The sequence below is a fragment of the Sciurus vulgaris genome (genome assembly GCF_902686455.1).
Source record: "Sciurus vulgaris genome assembly, chromosome: 10".
Classification (NCBI taxonomy): Eukaryota; Metazoa; Chordata; class Mammalia; order Rodentia; family Sciuridae; genus Sciurus; species Sciurus vulgaris.
In genome coordinates, this window is record NC_136470.1 from 120,581,921 (window position 1) to 120,597,871 (window position 15,951).

Consider the following 15,951-nt stretch of genomic DNA (forward strand, 5'->3'; position numbering starts at 1 on the left):
AAGGACTGAAGGTGAATCCTGGGAGAGGTTTTAAGGAAACTGGACAGGCAGGGGAATAGCACACTGGAGGCAAGATGGTACAGGTAAGGAAAGCAGAGAGGCTGGTCTGATATGGCTGGACCATGCTCAGGAGATGGCAGAGCTGATGCTGGCTTCCTAGGTGTGGTGACACATCCATGGAAGGTTTTACATGCCAGATGGAGAAGTGGAAAGAAAGGGTTACTAAGCATTCTTACACAAAAATACACAAAAATAAAAAGGGCTGGGAATGTAGATCCATGGTAAAGTGCCCCTGGGTTCAATCCCCAGGACCAAATAAATAAATATAGAGAAGGGTTTTGAAAAAGAACTGGAGCACCAATATATGCCACAAACTGAATAGATTTCACAGACATCATGCCGAGCAAAAGATACATACCATCTGATTCCATTCAGATAAAGAGAAAATGCATGTTAATCCAGAGAGAGGCAGGTCAGAAGCTGTCTAGGGGCCAAAAGCAAAGGAGGGAGAGCAAATGTGCATGAGGAAACTTTGGAGAGTGACATCTGGATCAAGGTGAGTTCAGGAATGTGCACAGTTGTGAAAACTCATCAAATTGTACACTTAAATATGTGCAGCTTATTGTACCTAAATGATACCATAATATATTTGATTAAAGAAAGGAACTAAAACTCCAAATATTCTCCTTCAAAAATTATATTGTTAATGTTGACTCTTAATTAGCCATGACTTTTTTTTTTTAGCTCTTCAATGTATTTTAGCATGACTTCTATGTTTTATTCTTTCTATTAACAATGTTTGCTTTAAAATGTAATCCACTTGATAATGGGAGAGAAATGAGATTATTTTTATGAATCAGGAAATCAAAAGCAATGGAATTATATTTAAAATTATTTTCCCACTCTTCACCTGTTTTTCATCCTTAAGCACAAATGCATTCTTCTATTGCATAGTGGAGTGACTATAGTTCACAGCAATTGATTGTATATTTAATAAAGAACTAGAAAAGGGGAGTTGGAAGTTTCCCCAAACAAATAAATGATAATAATAGATGTTTAAGAAGAGGGAAATGATCATTACCCTGATTTGATCAATCCTCATTGTACACAAGTATCAACTTATCATATCTTATACCTCTAATAAATACAACTGTTATGTACCAATTTTTTAACTGTAAATATTTGCTAATTTATTCATTTTTATTGGTGCTTTATAATTATAATAGCGGAATTTGTTATTACATATTCGTATATGCACATAACCTAAAAAAATAAGAAAAACTGTAAAAAAGATGCATTCAGAGATGCTATAAGACGTTATCATGGTTACTTTACCTGATCTTTTTCTGCTATCGTGGAAAATTCAAATGGAATTAATAAACTGGATCATTTCCCAGCTAGTTTTTCTCCTAGTAGGTATTTGCTGAGTTGGCAGGAAAATCCATCATGGTTTTGTGCCAATGAATTAAATGACAGCTTGTGACACACTTGTCACAGGAACCAGGGAAGCTGAGGAATGACAGGCAAACTTTAAAGGGCTTCCTTCACATGGGGTGGCAGTGGCTTTCCTTCTTTATGATGATCTTTCCCTTTCTCCACTGGAGGATGAGCCAATTACAGTCCTAGCTCAACAGGAAGGACTCCTAAACCTTTGATCATAAAAAGATTAATCATCACCCTGCTAGTGGCTGTCTTTGGTTTGGTCAGATCAATTATTAATTTGTAAAATGGGAGTTTGTCATTTCCTATTGAAATGCTGGCTGCACAGACTGGTATACAGTGGAGTGGAGGAGAGGATGGTGGCTGAGCAAGGGAACTGCCACATCACCATCATGAATATGTCAGATCCTCATTTGAAGAAAAAAAGCAACTTGGAAAATGTTGCAATTTTATACATTCAACTGGTATCATTCAGGATGGCAGCCTTAAACCTCTTAGATATACTATTTGTAGCATCCATTATAATGCATTTAGAGCAGTGGTTTTCAATCTTGGTTGCATTTGTGAATCACCTGAGGAGCTTTTTAAAAATATCCAGGCCGATCCCTACCCCCAGAGATTCTGACTTAATTGATCTGGGATGAGGCCCAGGCAAAGGTACTTTCAAAAAGCACACCAGGTATTTCAAATGTGCAGCTAGGATGGAGAATTACTGAGTTAGAGGCAGGATTGTTGCTTTTAAGTGTTTTAAATAAATACAATATATAGAAATTTTTATAATCTACATTAATTCAAAGTGCTTTGAAATGAGTACCAAAAATATATTTGGTTCAAAGATTTTTTTTCATGAACCCTGAAATTGTAAATAGGTGAAAATCAAAATGAGAGTCAGGTACTATTCCTCTCCACTGGTGAACATTTAAGTCTGATGGTATCTACCGATGATAATATGTAGAAATGGTAATGCTGATACAACACACATAGGAGAGAAAATTGGTGCCAGTTTCCTGGAGGGCAATTTGGCAATAGCTGTGAAACCTTGTACCAATTTGTCTAGCAATTTCACTGCTAGGAATCTACTTGCAAATTTTCACCAAGATGTAGGTTTAGGAATATTCATCATAATATGTTTGCAATAATGAAAAAGTAGAGAAAGTAAAGGGTCCATCATTCAGGAAGTAAGTAAATTTTTGATGCATTAATGAGATAGAAGCCTGTGTGTGCTAAAATCAAACAATCTTTGAGATATTATAAATAGGTGGGAAATAAAAACAAATGAAGAAAATTTTGTAGAATAGGTCTCTATTTTGCAAATTTAATAAATGTGATTTTTAAGTACATGCTCCAAGATGCATTTTTTTTTTCTTTTTGAAAGAAACTGTGCTTATCTTTGGGAAAACAGACTTTGGGAGAGGTGGAAAACTTTCATTTTTATTTTGTAACTTTGTCCAATTTGAATTTTCCAACCAATTACATAAATTCCATAGTTACCTGGGTGGTAGAGTAGTATTCTATTTTATTTACCATATAAACCTTTTAAAGTGAGGAAACCTGTAATGAGGGACCTTTTTAAAAAAAGAGGAAGAAAGTCTGAGTAAATTTGAAATACAAAAATACGTGTCTTAAGGTCTATGCACCTGCTGAGGTGGGGCCAGACATGTGGCTAGGATCTCTCTAGGAGCTAATAAAAGAATGGAAACACCATCGAATTAATTACATGATTTATAACATCTGTGAGATAAAAATGCATCTGTCAGGGAAGCCCAACAATTCCTGAAATTGGAGTACAATTTCTTTGATGGATCCTCAGGAAAAACAAAAACAAAAAACAAAAAACCTTCTACAGCAACCCTTAGAAATCTTGGCCATTTTGATCCATTTTACAGATGAGAAAACAGTAAGAGAAGCCTCCATTACTAGCCCTGTCTACCAAGACATTAATGTTATCAGCTGCAGCAAATTATCCCTCTTCCACTAGTGTTGCTACTGATCACAGACCTCAGAAATGAAACTGGCAATGCTGAGCCATGGTGAGGGCTTCCTCCCCTTGCTGGTACTCTCCCCAGAAAATGAATCCCCTGTTCTCTTATAAACCAAGCTTCTGCACTGCATCTGATTAGTGCAGCCAAGGTCATGGGATTGCTGTAGCTGAAAGAAAGTTGGGAGAATGGAAAATGTTGGCCAGAAAAAGGACAAACACCCATGGTGATAGTTAATCTTTGGTGTCAGATTAAGGAATCCCTGGAAAGCTTGTAAAGCATTATTCCTGTGTATGTCTGTGAAGGGGTTTGCAGACGAGATTGGTGTGTGAGTTGCCGGACTGAGTGAGGAAGATCTGTTACTAAGGTGGGCTGGCACCATCTAATCAACTGGGGGCCTGGATAGAATAAAAAGGCAGAGGAAAGACAAATTCTTCCCTTCTGTCAGGGATAAACTTCTTGTCCTGTCCTTGGACATCAAAGTTCCCAGCCCTTTTGCCTTTGAACTCCAGGACTTAGGCCAGAAGTCCCTGAATTCCTCAGGCCTATGGCCTCAGATTTAGAATGATATCAGTGGCTTCTATTGTGGAATTTATCAATGTCCAAAATCATCATGTGAATCAATTCTCCTAAGTCCTTTCTCTCTCTCTCTCTCTCTCTCTCTCTCTCTCTCTCTCTCTCTCTCTCTCTCTCTCTCTCTCTCTCTCTTCCCACCATCCTATCTGGTTCTGTCTCTTGGGAAAACCCTAATATACCTACCAATTTCCAAAGCAGAGCCAGAACAGACCCATGGGTCCAACATTGCTCAATATCTCTGTTTATGCTTTGGATTATACCTCTTGCTCTGCTATCAGGAGGTTAGACTCACCCCTTGCCTTTATTCTAATGTCTTTGCCAGTTGCAATACAGATCATGCAAACGTGTCACTTAATATGAACTAAAAGTGTGAACACACCTTCTTCTATAGTCCTGAAGGCTGACAGTTCATTAAACAAAATAAACCCTGAAATTAAAATTCAGCACACAATAAAATCTGGAAACAACCCAAATACCTTTCAACTGGGGAACAAATAAACAAACTTTGGCATAATATACAGGGGGAAAGTACAGGTTAAGTATTCCTTATCCAAAATGCTTGGGACCAAAAGCGTTTCAGATTTCAGATTTTCTTGGGTTTTGGAATATTCACATATACATAATGAGATATCTTGGGGATGAGACTCAAGTATAAACATAAAATTTATGTTTCATGTACATATACCTACCTTATGTATATACCCTGAAGGTAATTTTATACATTTTTTTTTTAGTGTGACCCATAACATGAGATGTGGAACTTTCCACCTGAGGTATTGTGTGGCTCTCAAAAAGTTTCGGATTTAGAGCATCTTGGATTTTGGCTATTTGGATGAGTAATGCTCAACCTATATTGATAAATGCATCGACATAGAAGGACCTCAGAAACATCATGCTAAATTAAATAAGCAAGACTCAAAAGGCCACATAATTCCATTTATAGAACATTCTTGCACAGGCAAAACTATGAGGACAGAAACCAAATTGGAGATTGCCAGGGGCTGTGGTAGAAGAAGGACTTGACTACAAAAGGGTAGAGGAGAATTTGGGGGAGGAGAGACCTGATCTATACCATGATTGTGGTGGTGCTTATATGACCGTAAACATTTGTCAGAACTCTCAGAATTGTTCACCTGAAAGGGCAAGTTTTACCATATGTAAATTATTCCTTAATTTTTTAAAATAGAAAATAATTTAATGAATAATACCTACATTTATTTATTCATCAAATATTTATTGATCACCTACTATATGCCAGATTCTCTTCAATGGTCATATGTATAAACACACTAATCCTAATATATACAATGCATTGGAAATCATCTAAAGTGCTCTATGGATTCCTTAAGCCTGACTTACAGCCAGAAACGATGCGGTAAGAACTTCAGCAGTGATGGGAAACCGTGGCAAGTAGTTACTTTAATCCATAACTGACAAACTATTGAAGTCTGGTGTGAAGACATATTGCTGCCAATAGACTTGACACCCCACCCCTAACACAAATTTAGAAAATCATTTTTAGGTGATAATTGGCTGCGCAAAACTCACATTTTGGTGCAAGGAGGCCTAGAATTTCTGATTGGCATATTAAAAAAATCCGGGGGAGGGAGATGGTGAGGGAGAGAGGGCAGCCTGAAGCGGTGAGGTGGAGAAAGCTGGGCACTGACCCAGGAGTGAGGGTCAGGCAATCTCGCCAACCCTGCTCCTGACTGGGCCAAGGTCACGCTGCCTTCTCCATCCAATGAAGGACTTGGAAAGGTGGAACGGCCCTGCTGGCACGATGCAGGGCTCCTCCACAAGGACTTAAGACCTCGACAACTCAGTTGGCTTCTCTGGGCTTTAGTTTCTTACCATATTAGATGAGAGATTTCATGGCTGCATGATAAGGTTGACGTGGCTGACCCGTGCACCTAAAAATGGCTAAAAGGGTATTTTGTGTTATTTACATTTTACTACAATAAAAAAGATTTTAAAAATTGAATTAAAGAGATTTGGACAAAATGGCCTTTGTGGGTAATGTAGTTTGAGCTTTCCTCTAATTCTTGGAATGAAGTCCAAATTCCCAAGCAAAGCCATTCATAGAATATACAGGTACGGGGCAAATTTTTTTTATGGGACACTCTCTGTACAGACAGGTCATAAATTAGCATGCCATCACCTTCCTGTGCCCCAATCTCACATGATCCCATAAGAAATACTGCCCCTGCCATCAGGATCCATCTGCTTGTCAGACAGCCATCCTGGAACAGAGCCTGGTCCTGAAGTCCCAAGACACCCCCGTTGTATGATTCCTGGAGTCCTTAGACCATTTGTCCGACCATACACATGGAGTAGAAAATTAGAGAACATGCTGAAGGGCAGACATAGTCCACATAGGTCCCAGTCCCAAAGATTGCCATACCCAAATGAACCAAAATACCAGAAAGGGGCTCAGAAACTCTCCAGAGCATAGGTGCCCTGCGACATGTACCCAAGCCCAGGGTAGGGTGAGGGGATAGGATCTCGCCCATGCTACAGGGTGGTTTATAAACCCTACCTGATCTGTCTCAAGTATGCCAAGGTGCCTCCCCACCCCCACTTGCAGTTTTTTACCTGAAATGCATGTTTCTTCCCGCTGTCCCTATAGTCATTGCCCCATTTACTCAACTGATCCCTTTTTGTGCGTCTTAACAGAAAACACTACCTGCCAGAAATCTGATCTGTCCCCCATTTCTTGTTTAGTGACCCTGATAGGCTATTTTTAAAAGATGGCTCTAGCATCTTGACAAGGCATGGTGTGGATGCCTGGAGTTCCAGAGACTCAGGAGGCTGAGGTGGGAGGATCACTTGAGCCCATGAATTCAAGTCCAGCCTGGACAACATAATGAAACCCTGACTCAAATCTTGGAATCTGTCTTCTCTTTCTCCTTTCCGAATCAATTAATCAGAGACTGAGAATGTAACTCATTGGGAGAGTGCTTGCCTAGCATGTGAAAGGCCCTGGGTTTGATCCACAGCACTGCAAACGAATTTTAAAAAATCAATTCATCGGAATATTCAAAATAAAAGATAAAATCCCCCAGGAGTAGGATAAAAATTCTAAGTCTGTTCCTTTCTTCTAAGGGTAGAAGAAGAATGGGGGATCGTGCATTCTGTATTCCCAGGAGAGAGCGCTGCATCCAGAAGAGGGAAGGTTGATGTCAGCCTCTGACCAAGCTATCTTAAGCCTGCTCCTTCTCCTATGTATCATTCATTCATTCAGCCATCTCTCCATTCATCCTTCAATCATTCAAGAAACATATGTGGCTCCCTGTTAAATACTAAAGTCATTAAACTAGTTTAGGGGTGGGGATTAAATACAATGATTCCTTCAGGATACTCATAGTATACTGGACATAATTCAATCTGGGATGTAGCAAAGGGTGGTATTTCAGGAAATCTCAGAGAATCCTGTGGATGTGGTTAAGAGCTTTCCAGACCATTTGCTATGGTACACTAAGTGTGTTATTTACAAGTACGCTGATTCAGGAAACTTGTTAGGAGAGCACCATGCTTCAAGGGTTAGTCCATTCTCTTGTGCTGGGAACTAAAGGGAGCATGAAGTTTGGGATATTCCATTTTCTTACATTAATCATGAGACTGTTCCTATGATTGCTACTTTGTAGCATTTTCTGTTAGGGATCAGAACCCCAAATGAGAAGTAGAGCATCCTAATTGGAGGTCTTCACTGTCCATCAACATGAATGAACAAGACACTTAAGGGAAAAAAAAAGTAGTGACAAGGTCACGCCCACAGGACTTGACCCAAGACCAACCCTTAATCTGCCTCTCCAAAGACAGTGGTTCAGGGAGAAGGATGGTCTCTAATTTCCACCTTTTGGAACAGTTCAGCAGCTAAAGGAGAGAAACTTCACCCACAGAGGGCTGGGGAAACAGTGTGGATGATTTCTATGATTAAGAGGCTCTGTTGAAAACCACTTCTGAGTAATGTCTAGCTCTATAATTGATTTTGGACTGGTAAATAAAAGAATTTCGTCTCACATTTGCTCCACATTTTCTTACAAGAATACCAAAGCATTTGTTTTGTGACTGATATTTCTACCTTTGACCCTATATAAAATAACCAAGATAGATGAATAGGCTGCCTGGTAGCCTCTCAGTATCCTTTGCCTGGAAATAAACTTTTTCAGATCATCACCTCTTTTTACAATGGAATGAAATCTATAGGCCTCTCTACAGAAAAAATGTACCTTAGTCCATATACGCAAAATTTTCCACACAATTTCAGTGGCTTCAGAGAGCTACTTGAAACCTCTCCATGTACCCTGGGGGGTCTGTGCTCCAGGAAATATTAAAAATGTAATTTACTATAAAAATGTCTTCAACTTTAGCTGCATTGATTGATGAGTCTACAGAAATGTTGGACAGCTGTTCTCAGACTAGAGAGTTGTGGAAAGTTCCAGTGACTGAATTCAATAGCTGTAGAAATGGGCACAATGGCGATATCTAAATCTGTGGTGATATGAATACTATTTCTCCCGGCTGGAGTGATCAGGTGAAATACAGGATAACTGGTTACATATGATATTCAGGTGAACAAAAAATAAATTTCAGTATCATTATGGCCTTGCAATTTACACAAGTATATTTGGGTTTTGCTAAAATTATGTATTGTTTATCTGAAATACAATTTTTAACTAGCATCACGTGTTTTGATTTGCTAAATCTGGCAACTATACTCCTGGTCAATTCTATTGGAGAAGCATCCCCTGCCTTGGATTTATTATACTTTGGTCCTCTATGTGGTCCTTTTGAAATGGTCTCCCTTCTCCTTTGACAAGAACCTAATGATCATGGTTTATTATCATTACTGTCAACAGCCCAGGAATAGTGACATCATGCATGTCTGTGTATGTACATGTGTGTGAGAAAAAGGACAAAAGAGAGATGATAAGTAACCAGGAAGAAGTTTAAGAATTGTGATTGGGAGATAAAGGTGACTATCAGAAAATGAAATCTGACCTTCAGTGACCGAGGGAGTAGTACAACATTAAGAAAGAGCAATGACTCCCGGGAACAAGGTAGGGTGAAACCTTGAGGTCATGGCAAAGGGAGTTAACTCTGAAAATGAAATGGTTGGGGAGAACCGCTGGTTGCTAATGCCACACCCATTCTCTTCTTGATCTGGGTCAAGGCAGCCGCGGGTCTTGCTGAAATACATGTTTTCCCGCATCTTCTGTAGCGGGAGCTGCTGTGACAAGTTCTGGTCAGTGAGCCCTAAGTGGAAGATTCTGGACATTTCTGAGTCCTCTTGTTTCTTGATACAGGTGCTCCCTCCTCCTCATTCTTGCTTCTTCTCTTTCCTGTCCAGCCTTTCCTGTCCAGAACTAGGCTGGAAGTGGAAGTCATCTTGAGCTTATGCAGTAACTTACCATGAGCATGAAAGTCACATGCAAAGAATGGCTGATCAGAAATGCAGGAGGAGTCTGGGATGTTGACGGCTGTGGTGGATCTGTGCTCCAGGGCCTCATCCTCTTCAGGACTGACGTCTTTGATCCCTATCACTGAGACTCTTGAGAGCTGACGTCCCTTAGCTCTTAGCCCTCCCAGGGAATTGCTGGAGACAGACATGCCATCCAAGGTCATGCCCTCTTCCTGGGCACCACTGCCCCCAATCTTTCTCTTACCCAATCTTTCTCCTTTCTCTTTACCCACAGGTGGTGATCCTGAGAGTTCTTTCTAATAAACAAGTTTCCCAGAGGAAACTTGACCTGCAAGAATGGCCTTTCATAGCCACTGCACCAGCCTTACTGTGGATTTCATTTTATATGAGAAGATTAAAATAAATTTTGGACAAGTCACCAAAAGGAATTTCTCGTAAATGTAGTCCAAAGCAATACACATCCAACGTAGAAGGGTATTTTCATATCTTGAACTGTTAATTTAAAAGACTGAATTAAGGATTGACTCACGAGACTTAATATGTGTGGCTGAGAGCAAATTCAATACAAGCAACACTTCTGGAATGACAGGAAAAAAAAAATTCCTATCTCGTTCCTGCTTTGGAATATTAGGATGAGGAAAAGCCATTCCCTACAGCCACAGGACAGGACAGGTCCTTGTCATTTCTCTGTAGGAGAATGATGAAGGATGAACTCTAAACAGATGTGGCTAGATAGAAACACAAATATTGGTTCAACCAAAGCTGGCAGCCCTCTTTGGTAAAATAGATGAAGTCACATGAGGGGTTGGTCAGTGTGAACAGCTCTCGCACTGGGAATGCAGTGCTCAAATGCGGGTGTGTGTTGGTATTGCTGGATTCCTCAGACATCATTAGCTCTAAAGAATCTTGATGTCTAGGCATGTTGAATCAAGACTTCGTTATTGGTACAACCCGCCCCCCGCCGCCCCCCCAACTAAAAATCACAAAAGGAAAAATACCTAGAAATGAATATAACTTTTAAAAAAATTCCCTTTCTTCATAGTGAAAGGAAAATGAGGGTGAGTATGCTCTTGATCATAAAATTTGAAGAAAATGAATTCTTAGTAAAATTGACATTGAATCCAGATCTCTTGGACTATAGAAAACCTACAACCTGTTATACCTACGGTCTGAAGTAGCTGTCTTATACCTATGTTGTTTATGAAGTCCAGCAAATCTAAAAACAGAAAAATGGTGCGGCAGTCCCAAAGATGTAATCAGTTCTCACCCGTAACCACTGCATCATTACTGGCAGATTATTGCCTTCTCTTTCTGGGTTTTAAAATAAGTACAATTGACTCTTCAAATAAGACAGTCATTGACACAAAAATGAGAAATGTGTACTTGGCCCATATAGCCTTTGACTTCAAGGATATTTCCCAAAGTAATTTGCATCTAGAATAGGGCAGTATTGACAGCAGAGTTACATCTGTCAAACCATGAAAGTCTGAGCAAAAGCAAGGATTCCTGTTTTAATTTATGCACCTGGAATCTGTAGTGTAAAAGGTGAGGTAGGTAAAGCAGGGGAGGGAATCAGGCTAGAATAAGACAGAAGAAAACTGAGGATTGTGCTGTCACCGTCTTGCAGCCTATTATTGCATTATGGGAGTGAAAGACCAATCCACACCTTATAACTTTTTAAGAAATCTAAAAATTTGAATTTTTATGGGAATTTATCCAATTAAAAAATGCCTGCAACAACAACCTTTCCCATTTGCCGATCTGTGCTATGTTGAACTTGGATAGTAACTAGTCCTTTAATTTAGTGTAGTTACGTAATAAACAGTACAGGACATAGTATACTCGGGCTGATAGCTTGATCCAGAGACCCTCAAGGATCATCCAGTCTCTCACTCTTTTTCCTTTACTGTGTCTTACGTTATGCTTTATCTGTCCATGCCTCAGCCCTGGGTAACAGAAGTGTTCCAAAACTTGCAAAGTTATCAGGCTGCCTAAATTACCATGCCCAGGCAGGTCTTTCTTGATGCTGGTGCATAAGTGAATAAATAAATAGAGTTATTATTAATTAACTTTAGTATTGGCAGTTACTGGTCCTAAACTTGTATCACAGGCCATATTTCAAAATGAGGTGGACCACATGAAATCTAAAGCTCTTAGATTGTTCATGCAGTCCCAAGGGCTAGAACTGCATCATAAAGCAACACTCAGGAATATTTACCATATTCTTTTGCCAAAGGCAGCATTAGGGCAAATGTGATGAGGAGGTAGCTAGCTCTCACTTTTCTCACTAATTTTTCTTACCATTTTAATTATTTTTATCATTTATCTATTTGAAAAATAGATTTTTATTATCTCCATAATTCTTACATCAATTTAGAAGCTTATCAGTACTACCCGTTATGCCCATTAAATGAAGTAGTACTTTCTTTACATACTTTCCTAAGGTCAAGTTTTTTTTTTTTTTTGGTACCAGGGATTGAACCCCAGGGCACTTAACCACTGAGCCAGGTTCTCAGCCTTTTCTTTCTTTCTTTCTTTCTTTCTTTTTTATTCCTCTTTTTTTTTTTTTCTTTTTCTTTTTTTGAGGCAGGGTCTCGATAAGTTGCTTAGGGCCTTGCCAAGTTGCTGAAGCTGATTTTGAACTTGCCATCCTCCTGCCTCCACCTCCTGAGCTGCTGAGATTACAAGCGTGAGCCACCATGCCAGTCATAAATTCAAGTTTTAAACACTTCCAACACTGTAGAATTTCAGAATTGGATGGTCAGTTTATCTGTATTATTCCCAATATTAGAGATTTGATCATCTTAGTTTCTACCATTCTCAAATGGAAAAAGCAAACAAAACCAAACAATAAAAAACTTCCACCTTTCATTCATCTTCTCTCCAGTGGAACCTTGCTTTCCAGCAACCTGGCTTTCCTTCATGGCACTTTCTCCCGGGTTACTATAGGTTCTTTAAAATTTTAGTAACCAGAGGTACTCCACTTTATTTAAAAGCAAAAATGTATTTCTTGAAATATGCTCAACATCTGGCTGACCATTTGAGCTGTAGTCATATTGAACTGTGGTGGCTTCCAGTCCCTCCTTTGGTCATAACCAATCTCTTTGTATCTAGAATTTGGATTATTTATTGATTTATTTCTCCTCTATTATTTGTTTGTCATTTAAACACAGTGTTCTTGACACAGAGTGATTCTAAAGTGTGGGCCTCAGGCGAAAGTATCAGCATTGCCAAAGAATTCCTTAAAAATGTTATTCTCAGCGCACACCCCAGATCTACTGAATCAGAAACTCTAATGGTCAGGCCCAACAATTGTGTTTCTACAGGACCTTCAGGTGATTCTGAGGTACCCTCAAGTTCGAAACCCATTAATGTTTTTTTTTTTTTTGTAAATAAATGAAATATAGTGATAGAAAAGATGTATTTTAAAGAAAATTTCTACTTAGAAAAAATGAAATATGAAGGGATATCAAGGATATCATATATATTATATATGATATATTTATATATATATTGCTTTTTAGGATATATGGCTAATGATACAGTCTGTGGCAATGTGTACAAGGGGTCAGGTGATCATATTTGAAGTAGTGCTACCTAGCTCGGATGATCTTGCTAAACTTAGCAAGGAAGAAATGTGATAATGGAGAAATGAACTTGACCTATGGAGAAATTTAAATATTTATACATGTACATATTAGCAGAGAGTAGGAAGGGCCCAAAAGGGAAAAATATATAAGGGAATAATAATGCTAGGGATACTGGAGTCATGGCAAATCTTGAGTTGAGAGGGGAATCAGCAGAGATGCTCACAGAAGTTTAGGGAGGATTCCGAGAATGAGTGCTTTTATTCTTTAACATAAGTATATTGAGCTTCTCCCCTGCAGCAGACATTGTTCTATGGGCCAGGACATAATGATGGACAAGACAGAAATGGCCCCTACCCTCACAGAATTTAATCTAGGGAGGTCATGAACCACTGCAATGGAGTGAGATGGTGGCCCTGTTAGAGACATTCAGTGCTGACCCAAGACTTGGAGGTGAGAGTCTTGGTTATGACCACTATGATATTTATAGCGGAGACAGATTATAGGAGCAAGCTAAAGGAAATTAGTAAAATACTTCTCTGAAGTCCATTTCTAGTTATCTCTCTGAGGTGGGAACCTTTAGTCTCTGAGGTTTTAATTGAACATTTCTGTTATGAGGGCAGGCACTGGAGCAAAAGTATCTTGGACCATGGGAGTTCAAACTCTTGGCAGAAGCACAGGCCTGAGTTTAGAGACTTCTTTGAAACCAACTTTCTAGCCTTCAGAAGCGCAGACAATCGTAACATTGGGGAGGGTTCTAGTCAAGGGAAAATGAATCTTTCTCTCTTCCTAATGGACTGGCTTTAGCTACTCCAAGATTCTCTCAGGAGGAATTCTTAAGCATAACTAGATGTTAAGATCATATGGGGGCCATGTTTACCTCATTCATAGGAACTTCTGTGAGAGGGCTTTTGCTGAGGTAGCAGGAGATTGCTGATAGACAACCAGGAGGGAGCTCCATACAAAACAGAGCTCCATACAAAGCAGCCAGCCTGGAATTTATTTTATTTTTTGGTTTTTAAACTCTATTGACTGAAAAAAAGATTTTTTATAGCAGGTAACACTTGTGAAACAATGACTATGCACCAGTCTTTCAGTCTGCTTTAAACCTGAACTTTAAGTGTAATTGATCAATAAATTCACAAGGGTCGATGTCGAGAGAAAAGAAACAGAACATGGCCACATAAAATTCATTTCAGATCTTATCAAAAAATCATTTCGTGAAGTTATTTGAAGTTGAGCTAAGTCATGGAGCCTATAGTTGAGATTAAAATTGTTGAATGTTGAAAACTAATGTTTGAGATTATATTTCTTCAGGTACCTCTGAACCCCTTCACATGAATAGGGCACAGCTATACCTTTGCAGACACAAGCTGCTCATCTGAGTGACAGATTCTTTTCTCTCAGTCCTATTGGTTTGCCCACATGTACTGCTCAACCTTGCAAAGGACTCTGTAAAGTCGCACGCTGTCACTACAACCAAGAAATTGTAACTGGTCCGTCTTTGGTAATATCACAGGAAAGGAAGTTTCCACGTTATTTTTTTAGTATCTTAATTCGGGGCAAATAATTCAGCCTGTGAAATATGCTCCTTTACATTCTTAAGCAAATCCTTTATCCCACCAAGATCAAAGTATTCTACTTATTCTCTGAGTGACTTCATCCCTTTGACATGTGAAAATAATCTCTTTTAATGGCTTTGAAGACACTTGCAGGGTGCTCTTGAAGTCTTTTTTTGTCGTAGTTATTACTTCTCCTCATTTATAATTGATCAGGTTTTGTTATTTTCTTCACATGAACTACCAGTTTGGGGGGAGGGATGCCCTCTTTTTTCTCTGATAATTTGCAGGCTGTAGCAGTTCTCTTTTCAGTCCCCACTTCTAATGTTTATTATTTTTATTCCTTGGTATATGCTTTTTATGAAATGCAAACGATAAAGCAGAGTAAATAGGCTTTTCTTGTAGGTTAGTGACTTTTTTGCAGTCCTTTATTTTAGTTGTCTCCTAAATGAGGTCTCTATTTATCATATTTCCCTTTTAAAAAGCCTAAAGTATACATGATTTGTTTCTTGGTTCCCCTGTCCCACGAGGTTGTAGAATTTAATTATGTTATTATTTTTCACTTCGTGGTTCACCTACAGCACTCCCTTGGGTCCATTTCTTTTCAGGGTGAAGAGTTCCTTCTACTTTCCTTTAGAAAGTATTTAGAAATTTCTAAATACTAAGGATTTAAAATTTCTAAATTTCTAAGGATTTAGAAAGTTCTCAGTTTGACACCTACTCCACCCCACCCCCCACGCGGCTCACCCCAGTTCAGCAGTTGGCTACTTCAAGTTTGGATAATCAAAGCCTTTCATTATTATCTGGACAAAAATTTTCAGCCTTCCAAATTCCCTTTAGCACTTTGTCTTTATTCCTCATGAGTGATCTCTAGTATACGTTTTGGGGGATGAATCGGTTTTGACATGAATTGTTTTAACAATTGAAAAGTCATGAAAATTATAACGTATATGGAGTCTGTGAAGTTCATTGAACACATTTTTTGCTTATACTTTAGAAAGGGGTGAGATAGGTAGAGAATAAAGAAATAATTAATTAGATGTTTAAAAAAATAAAGTAGATAAGAGTTTAGAGCAGCCCTTCTACCAAAAAATTCAACTCTACTGCTCTAAGACACTCTGTATAGAATGAATTAGTTTCTGTCCTATAATGAGACTGACACAGCTGTTTCATCCTTGAGAGACTCTGAAAATAGTGCTGAAATCATTTTTTGTGGGGCTTAATTATCTCAAGGAACCCTAGCTGAGAAAGGCTGAGTTAGAGATTAACAGTTGTGGCCGAGAGAACTCCTTTGGCTCATTTGACCAGGGAAGGCCTCTTTAACAAGGACTTCTTTGGGCAAAGCCTGAAATTGGGGAGGGAGGCCTCTCCAGATGCAAGGCATGAGG